Source organism: Hypomesus transpacificus, chromosome 22 (genome assembly GCF_021917145.1).
Source record: "Hypomesus transpacificus isolate Combined female chromosome 22, fHypTra1, whole genome shotgun sequence".
Lineage (NCBI taxonomy): Eukaryota > Metazoa > Chordata > Actinopteri > Osmeriformes > Osmeridae > Hypomesus > Hypomesus transpacificus.
In genome coordinates this window covers 8946739-8956246 of record NC_061081.1, presented here as the reverse complement: position 1 = coordinate 8956246, position 9508 = coordinate 8946739, and positions in this window count along the sequence as shown.

Here is a 9508-nt window from a genome sequence, read left to right as displayed (position 1 = left end):
TTCTGATCCGTATTTGATCCCCAGAGGAATGGAAAGATAATGTCAGGTTCTGTGGCGTTTAAAGAAAGGTGAAAAGCTAAATCCAACTCTGTTGTGGCCAACATTGCCAGAGCGACCAGCTGGCAGCACATACTGTTTGCTCTGTTGATCTGGTGAAACTCACTCCTTAGTATTTATACCACTCACCCGTACCATGGAGAAAGCTAGCTCTTTGGTGGTGTGTAGACGGTTAAAGCGGTGTTTAAAGTCAGAGGTCCGAAGTGACTTCACCTGTTACACCTGCAGAGTAGATGTAACATCTTTTAAAGGTTTTGCATCAGAAATTTTTTTTTGCAGCTGTAAAAAAGTTTAGTGTCTATAGCAATGTTTTTTGCATGTGTAAATAATTAAAATTAATGGTCGTTAGCAGGCTTCTGCATAACGACCCATTCATTTGAATCATGTGTGTTGGAGCAGAGAAACATCTAAACATGCAGGACAGGGGGTACTTGAGGACCAGGGTTGAGAACCACTGTTATAGACCTTTGCCCTGTTTTTTTATCTCGTATTGTGCCTAGCCCGTTGGATTATTTCTACCTTGTGGATTACCGACCTGTTTCTGTTTGACTACGATTTTGCCTTGTCCGTCTTATGGAACAAAACACATTTTCAAACACCTTTTACTCTGCGTCTGGGTTTTCTTCCCTTTCTTGGATCTATCTGGGATCATGTCACAGTGTTGCAACATACAATGCCCAGTTTTCAATATAATTGAGCCAAAGACAAAAAATGATTCCTGGAGTTATGGTTGATGAAGAGACGAGGCGGGATTCATTCTCTTGTTTAAAAGCAAAGTGCTGTGGGTGCCAGGGTTGACCTTGATGATGTCTCAAATCAAAAATAGACTGTCTGGATGAGGCTGACTTTGAACAGCTGTTTTTAACATCAATGTATCATGGATATGTCAGGATTTAATCTAATTAAAATTAGATTATCTAATAAATATTACAGTCTGGTTACCTTGATAAAAGATGCATGCTCTGGGGATTTTTTTTTACTTCTCCTCCTTCGCTGTGACTTGAGGGGGTATTACCTCAAGGTTAACTTTCATGTCAACTGGTTGATACATTTCAAGCCAGCTGTTCCAACTGTATTGGGTGTACGGAATCCTATCAAGCAGGGCAGCACCACCAGGATTTCTCATTTACTTCAATTTGAACCGGTGTTAACCGGGATGTCACGTAAAATGTGTTGGTTTTAAGGATATCATACTTGTATTTGAGGTGGTGGGAGCGTGCAGAAAGGACAGATGGAGAGATAGATTAAGCACCCAGGGGCCCTAGAGGGGGTGTCCATTTCGGTCCAGAAAACACTTTCACGGATCATAAATTACCCCCCCCCTCCTCAGAGAGTCAAACCTTACATCCCAGTACACATCCCAAAGCATCGACATCATCCTCAGGTCTACCTTTTCTGATCAAATACAAGACGTTTCAGGAAAAGCATCATGTCAGAAAAGTAATAATCAATACTTGCTATTTTCAGTTCGTTAAAAAAATCCATTACTGAACACCAAAAAAACAATTCCCTTTTATCAAAACTGACCATCAGAAGTCTTGGCAGAGACTGTACAGAACAGTAAATTATTTGGTAAAATGTAATAGTCTTAAATGGGCATTACCAAGCACTGTTGTGTATATTTATGTGGAATGCTATCTAAATTAGCCACCCCACCAGGCATCTCGGGAGAGAAAGCGAGACTAAAAAGGATGTTTGTGAAGCAATAATCTGAAAAACATTAATGTTTTGGGGGAATTTAATGGTGTTTTGAATTGGTAAAAGAAATATTATTTTGATGATTGATGTAAATTATAATAAATAAAACATTTGGTATTTTTCTACAATTAGCTTGGGAAGTCTTTTACATACCCACCCGGTACTTAGTTAGGCACAAGGCCCTGAAGCAAGCTAACAGGGCTGCTGATGCTGAAAGGGGGCACATTTGTACCTCAAATGTACCATGGCACCAAAGAGGAAGATTGTGAGGCACAATGATTTCACTGAGTGAGGTGTAGTTGTTTAGGTTTTACTAGCCCAGCAGGCAGGGCTGGCTCAGTACGAAGAGCCTACAGCCATCCATCTGGTGTCAGACCAGATGTGTAGTGGAGGCCCTGTCTGGGCCAATCTTCCTAGCCTGCCCCCCTCCCTCCACAACACACTGACATCCATCACACCTTCAGAGTGTCAGATTTATGATTTACCGTGAAATATGGTTACAGGTATTTATAGGAGGGGCTATGAAACACCTGCCGCAGGAGGTCGGCATCTCTCAAAACTGCTTAGACTGGTAGATGGGATATGACTTAGAGTTCTGCAAAGTTTTGTATGAATTAAACATTTAAAAACACCAAACAACAGCTACATTTTGCTCTCTAAAAATACATGTACCTATTTGATGCAATCAATTTATGTACATGGTTAAAAGCTGTTTCTATTTTTGATCCACCAGTAAACGTGGTCGATACTTTGTGACATGGTTAATGGTGCCCATGTTGACTTATGTCTGTGTGTATGCGGCTCAGTGATTAATATGGGTCTATAGCATTCCATTCACTACGGGTTAGCATGCTAATTATCCTGTTGGCTGCGAGAAGGATTTGGTGAATTTCTGTTTCTGGAGTGAAAGAGCCTAGGGTCTCAATGGTGAGTAATGGGTTTCTAATGGCAACATTAACCCACTGCATGGACAGAGAAGTGCTTAATGTCTCCTATGATTAAAGTTCAGAAGCCGTGATGTCAGAGGTCAGACGCTCATACTGATTGGTTGAATTTGTAGATTTGCATGTGGAGAGATATCCTTCATGCTGTGTCAAAGCTCATAATTAAAATCATACTAATCCTTGTTTGGATTTGAGCTTTAAGATCATTTAAAAATTATAAACATATTTTATAAACATTGTCGTAACATTACATACAGACAAAAATAAATACATATACCCATAAACTTTCCTCATCGTTAATTCCTGCCAATAACTCATTAGCCAAGCCGACACTGTTGCTTGTGTGTTTTACACCATATACAGATTTTTCTTACAAATAACTTAGCAAACCAATTAGCACTGGCACATAAATTCTCATACTAAAATAACAAAGTCAGAGTCAAAGGAACTGTAGGATAATCAATGACTTCTCTTAATCACTCAGAGTATTTCAGTCTCACACAGTGGGAAGGTAGGGACAGTTTTCTTTGGGGTAGTGGACTACGGTCTCTTGGGTGGCCTGATGGAGAGGTTCACAATGTTATTTTGGAGTGAGTCATTTCAGGCAATAACATAGTTTGATTGATGGGTTAACTCTAGATTTATATGTCGAGTCATCCATCACTTTGGACCACCAATAAATCCCTTTTTTTGGGCCGTTCAACAGAAAGCCAACAGAACGTCACCAACCTTGAGATATGTTTTTCAGCTCTGTTATCTGCCACCACCTAGAAAGTTAAATTACACTCCTGAAAGCTTAAACTATTGATTGTGAAAACTCCCTAGACAACCAGCTTATCTATCTACACATTGTCAGATTGGCATTTTAATTATGTAGGTTTCATCCACCTTGATATACCCTTCAGGCAATATCTGGACATGTTGTGGGATGCTAGCTGAACATGAGATAACATTTCACCCAAGTTGTTCTCATTAGCAGTTAGCCAAGGGCCAGCATGGGTACCATTAATGCAGACTTTATCTTACCCCTTGACTTGCTCCAACTGAAGATGTTTTGTGATGCAACCAGAGTGGTTGTGTTAGAGCATGCTGAGCAGACACATAGATCATTACTGTCAAACATGTCTGAGATGGGTTCTCAGGTTTTTCTGTCTGCCACTGAAAGATGAGATTGCTTCAGTGTTGTTACTATCAGTGCCAGAGCTGTGGAGGCAGGCCGCAGAGAAGCCTGATTACGACAGGAGCACTCCTGGGAACTCGTACTTAAGAGCTTGTTTCTGTGTTTCTATTCTAAAATATATCTGTGTGATTTAATCAGAGTTCAACTCTCAGCAAGAGCCTGGTGAAAATTGTATTAAAACATTGACAAACATGGCTATGCTGCTTGGCTTATGTTTGCTTGTTGATAGTACAATATTGTACTCTTGGCAGGAAAACGTTTGATTTTAGTATCTTTTTCAACTTGGGTGCACATGGACCGGTTTTAAAATGTCAGGTATTCATGTTCTCGGTTCCTGTGTCATGTTTTGTTAAGTCCAAACATGGACAGAAAATTGTCTGTGTTAATTAGGGCAGATTAGATTTATGTGGAGGGGTGAGGGGAGTAAAAATAACTGACAACCCCCTCCAGGGTTACTGAACATGAAGTCTTGCTTGAACGCTGCTGTCTCCACACCATGGGTGGCGGCATCAAGCTCACTTTGGGATTGACAAGGTGACTCTGTTCGTTCATTCGCAAACAACGTCAAGTTGTTGTCGTTTTTTATCTGTATCTTCTACTTCGTTTTCCATTTTTCACTATCAATCGCTTTTGTTTTCCTTAACAGCTGTATCCGGTCACGTTAACAACAGAAAGGCTTTGTAATTCATGAGGACTGCCAGAGGCATGCTTGACTTGAGTATTGTTAAACAGGCCTCCAAGCTCTCTTGTAGTTTGTAAGGATTTTCCTGCAGTGCTCAAAACCTTTCATTTCTATAAGCATTACAGCCTGTACTATATCTTACAGTTTATCAGTATCCCTTGGTCTACATTTACTGTTTATTCACGTGTGTTCTCAGCTTGTAAAAAATACTCTTTGTAATTGAACATGGATACTGTGAGTGTTAGTAATTCATAACTACTGAAAATAAATATTTGGAGCTCCATTGCCATTGGTCAATAGGTTTGAAAGAGAACAAGTGACATTTCCCCAAAAATGTATATAGCAAAAGCACCTATTATTCATTTTTAAACTAAAAGAGCCAAGCTATTTTCAATCTTAATTTTTTCGCTGTTGGTGATTTAATGAGGGTGATAGATTATTAGGATGCCTATACAGTAATATCCACTTCTACAGACTTGGATACTTTATTTCTGACTTTTTTTTAATTCATGAACAATGCCCTGTAATGTTATTCTATTTCTTGAGTCCACCTCCTCTGTTTTTTTGTCTCACAAACAATAACAACTTAAGTTCTGCACCAATATACTCTTTCTAACGGCTATTTTAACATTGGCGGTTCTTAACCATCGCAACTGAAAGGTTTTCTATTTTGAGGGACTATAATCATCTTCTTCCAACCTCTACATGTGTGTCTAGGCACTTACCCAGAGCAAGACACTGATCTCTGCAAGCCAAGAGCACATGGAGTCTCAACCTCTCCTTCTCTCTCCCTCTTTTTTCGGCCCTCTCTTTTTTCCTGCCTACACTTGCTTCAACACAAGCTCTAGTTGAAAAAGTAGACACAATTTAATGAGAAATTGTTTTTGCAGTTCCTCCGGTAATTAGTTTGTTAAAATGGAATGCATCGAACACATCCCAGGAAATACAAAATTGAATATTAAGTAAACTGCTAATAGAAATCATGCTTGAGTGCTGAGAGCAGCCATTGTGCCACAGCAATATTTATCTCTTCTGGTCTCATGATTAAAAGTATATTTATTCTTTTGTGTTTATCGCAAAATGCTAAGTAATCCAGTTAAACATTCCCCTCTCTTGAACTGAGGATAAGCTTCTTTTTTTTACATTAAAAAACACTATAAGTAAATAAAGTATTTATTTTCCTATTTGAATCAAGTTACTGTAATATCATTGTGTCATACCCAATACTTTGGTGTAATCCAATGTGATAATTCCTTATTATATAAATATATATATCTTTGTTATTGTGTATATGGTTGTGAATGAGTACCAAGTTTGTTGTTTAGTCAATGTATTGTCAAAGTAGTGGGGCTCCAAGCTACATCCTACCCAGAGATTTCAAACCCTGTATTCCTATCCCACGGTCGCCTGTTGCTTCAGGAACAGTGGGGCACTCATCAAATCGCCTGCCCCCGGAATAGCACCCACAGAGATAGAGTTGAGGAGAGAGAGTGAAAGAAAGAGTGTGTGAGAGAGAGAGAGAGAGAGAGAAAGAGAGAGAGAGAGAGAGAGAGAGAGAGAGAGAGAGAGAGAGAGAGAGAGAGAGAGAGAGAGAGAGAGAGAGAGAGAGAGAGAGAGAGAGAAATGGGAGCTTGGAAGGAGGGAAAAAGATCAACAAATGGTGGAGTGGAGAATAGAGAGACAAATGCAGCTGAGAGAGAACTGAGAGACAGACAGACACAACAGGACAGAGAGGGACCATGACAGAGAGAGCCAAGGGAGCCAAGCTGGTAGTGAGACGCTCACACCACATCATCCATGGATGGAGAGCTGGGGGTGGATCCAGATGTTTGTATATGGGAGCAGAGTGGAGAGTCATCCGAGAGCCTGGATGAATAATTCACATTGGCCTCTTCTTTGTGTGTGTGTGTGTGTGTGTTTGCCTCTCTCCTCGATCTCCCCTGTTCCCCCCTGACTCCTGCTCTGTGACACATGTGTGCTTCTGCATTCAACCTATGTCTGATCTCTCTGCACACACACACTCCCTTGGATCAGAACTGGCTAACTCTACAGGGGTTGTGGAGTCCTATCTGATGGGTGAATAAATAAGAACAAGCACCATCTCCATGTTCCTCCGTGTTGGAGTCTGTCCATGAGTCTGACAGCATGCAGCCAAAGCTGGATCCCTCCTAATGAATAAACATGGGATCTGTATTGCCTTGGAGGAATGACAGTCACTGGCTGTGAAGGGATTGACTTCAGCTTGGGGATTATATATGTATTTGTGGACCACATGTGTTTGCTAGATATGTTGGCTGAGTAAAGGTAGACTTATTAACTGCTTTTTTTTTCTTGTGCAGGCCAGGAAAGGAATAATGGATGGTGTGATAATCAGACTGATTCATTTGAGTTGCAACTCTCTGTACAACACTGTTGATTATTGAGCCTTGAGAAAATAAGCTTTATGATCCACCCTGAGGCAATTCATTTGGCAGCAAACTGTTAAAATATAAACTACAAAAACATGAACAACGATACAATTTGTCATAAAACACAAACAGCTATAAGGACACATTGTTTTTGTACTATTTCGCTGGAACATGTAATTGGACAAAAGAGAAACCATATCTATACCTGGTGCATCTGGACCTACTGTGCTGCCAGATGGAAGGAGGGGCCATTCAGAATATGGATAGTGTAAAGGATCCTGAAGAACATCCTGAGCTTTCCTAACAACCTACTTCTGACTAACAAGACAGAGGTCATTCAGATCACAGCCAGTGATTTAAGAGTTCCCCCTCAAAATGTTCCTTAGCATATTGTTATTCATGAAGTTTAGGTACTCAAACCAGCAGATGAAAGCAGAGGGAAGGACTGACTCAATGACCTGTTGTATAATGTTAATTAATCGTATTTGTTTTGATTTTCAGTTCAGGGGGGAAGTGATCTTATGTACCCACTCTTCCTCTCTTGAGGTTTCATGGAAAGTTGTTTTCCCCAAAGGAGTAAACTTAATAATTCAAAAGTGTATTTCTCATAATTGTAATTAGGTGTTGTTGAGCTGCAAAGATACATTAGATAATTAAATAGTCAAACAAATTGAATGTGCTTGAGATTTTTAAACCATTTCTTTTATATTTTTCGTTTTCTTTATTGTGATTGATGGAAAGCTGTCATTCATTAAATACATTAAAAACAAGCCAAGTTAGAAATATGTTTGATTGGAGAAAATGTCTGTCAAAGAAATGTTAACACATTTTTCTTCATTATTAATTATCATCAATTAATTTACCAGGTGTCTCTTGCATCTATTTTATCTTGAGGGAATTCAAAATCTTCAGTATGCCCAAGTACATAGTGCGCCTGACACAATATGTCAAAAACACCAGGATTAGATCCTACAAAGTAGTGGTAACACTTTAGAATAATGGTCCGTTGTTAACAAGTAGCTATGCAGGAAGTAATAGCTAGTTCTACATTAACACCGAATTTAATACTATTAACTAATATGGAACCAGATTAACTAAGCAGTAAGTAATAGCTAATTTACAACAAAGGTAGTTCCTTGGTAGGTATTTAGTTATTACTAAATAAATGTATCGTTTTGAGAACTACTTGTGAACTATGACCAATTAAGAAAGAATAACCAATTAATTACTAATCACAAAAGTAACATGTCTAAAAAGTGAACAATTTGGTTGTTTTACTCATAATCTCAAATGGGTTCTTTGTGGAAACCAGTGGAAGTTTATGAATAATATATTCCCCCAAATACGTTAACTACTGGTTGAGATTTTGCCTACTCTTACCAAAGGATGGACGAATGTTCTCTGTTTATTTCAAACTTAAACATGGCATAATACAAATAATGATAATTTGTTAAAAAAAATATATAATTAGGAAGTGATGCTGACACCCTCATGTTTGTATTAGTTTACTATTATGAGCTCTTGAGTGTCAGTTCAATGTCTCAGACTCCAAAGACCTACCTTTATGTTACAGTAGCCGCCTGAGGAGGACTTCTCTTTAGGATATGAATATAAACATTGATGTTCTCTTTTCAAAAACAATTTGCATCCTGCATTTATGTTGCGATAAGCGCAAAATCAAATCTTCCAGATTACAATGTTTGTTAGAATATCACTGGTGCCTCACAGAAATGTATGCCTGTACCGTATGTGTCAAATATAAAATAAACTCATTATAGGTCTATTACTTGTGAAAACCAGTACAACTCTTCGCTAATTACTCAAGCGTTACCTTGTCATCCTGCAGGAACTACTTGTGATGTGGACCATTATTTTAAAGTGAAAAACATGTTAACTCCTCACTAATTATTCAAGCGTTACCTTGTTATCCTGCAGGAACTACTTGTGATGTGGACCATTATTTTAAAGTGACAAACATGTTAATTCCTCACTAATTACTCAAGTGTTACATAGTCATCCTGCAGGAACTACTTGTGATGTGGACCATTATTTTAAAGTGACAAACATGTTAACTCCTCACTAATTACTCAAGTGTTACCTTGTAATCCTGCAGTAACTACTTGTGATGTGGACCATTATTTTAAAGTGACAAACATGTTAACTCTTCACTAATTACTCAAGAGTTACCTTCTCATCCTGCAGTAACTGTAATCTGGACCATTATTTCAAAGTGAAAAACATGTTAACACCTCACTAACATGTCACCTCACAAGATATACAACATAAAACAACTGCAGTGATTGGATAACATTTCTTTTAATTATATCCACTGGAAGATTTCCATGAAGTCGTAAAAGAAAATCCTATGCAAAAATGCACATGGGCATGCAATAATAAAGCATTTTGTAAAATATGTCTGAATTAAACATTCTTCTAGCATTTAAACAAAAATTCTGTATTTTGGAATGAAACATTCAACACACTCAACAAAATGTGATGATAAACCGAGTCAAACGTAATGGCTAAATAAGTAATAAGT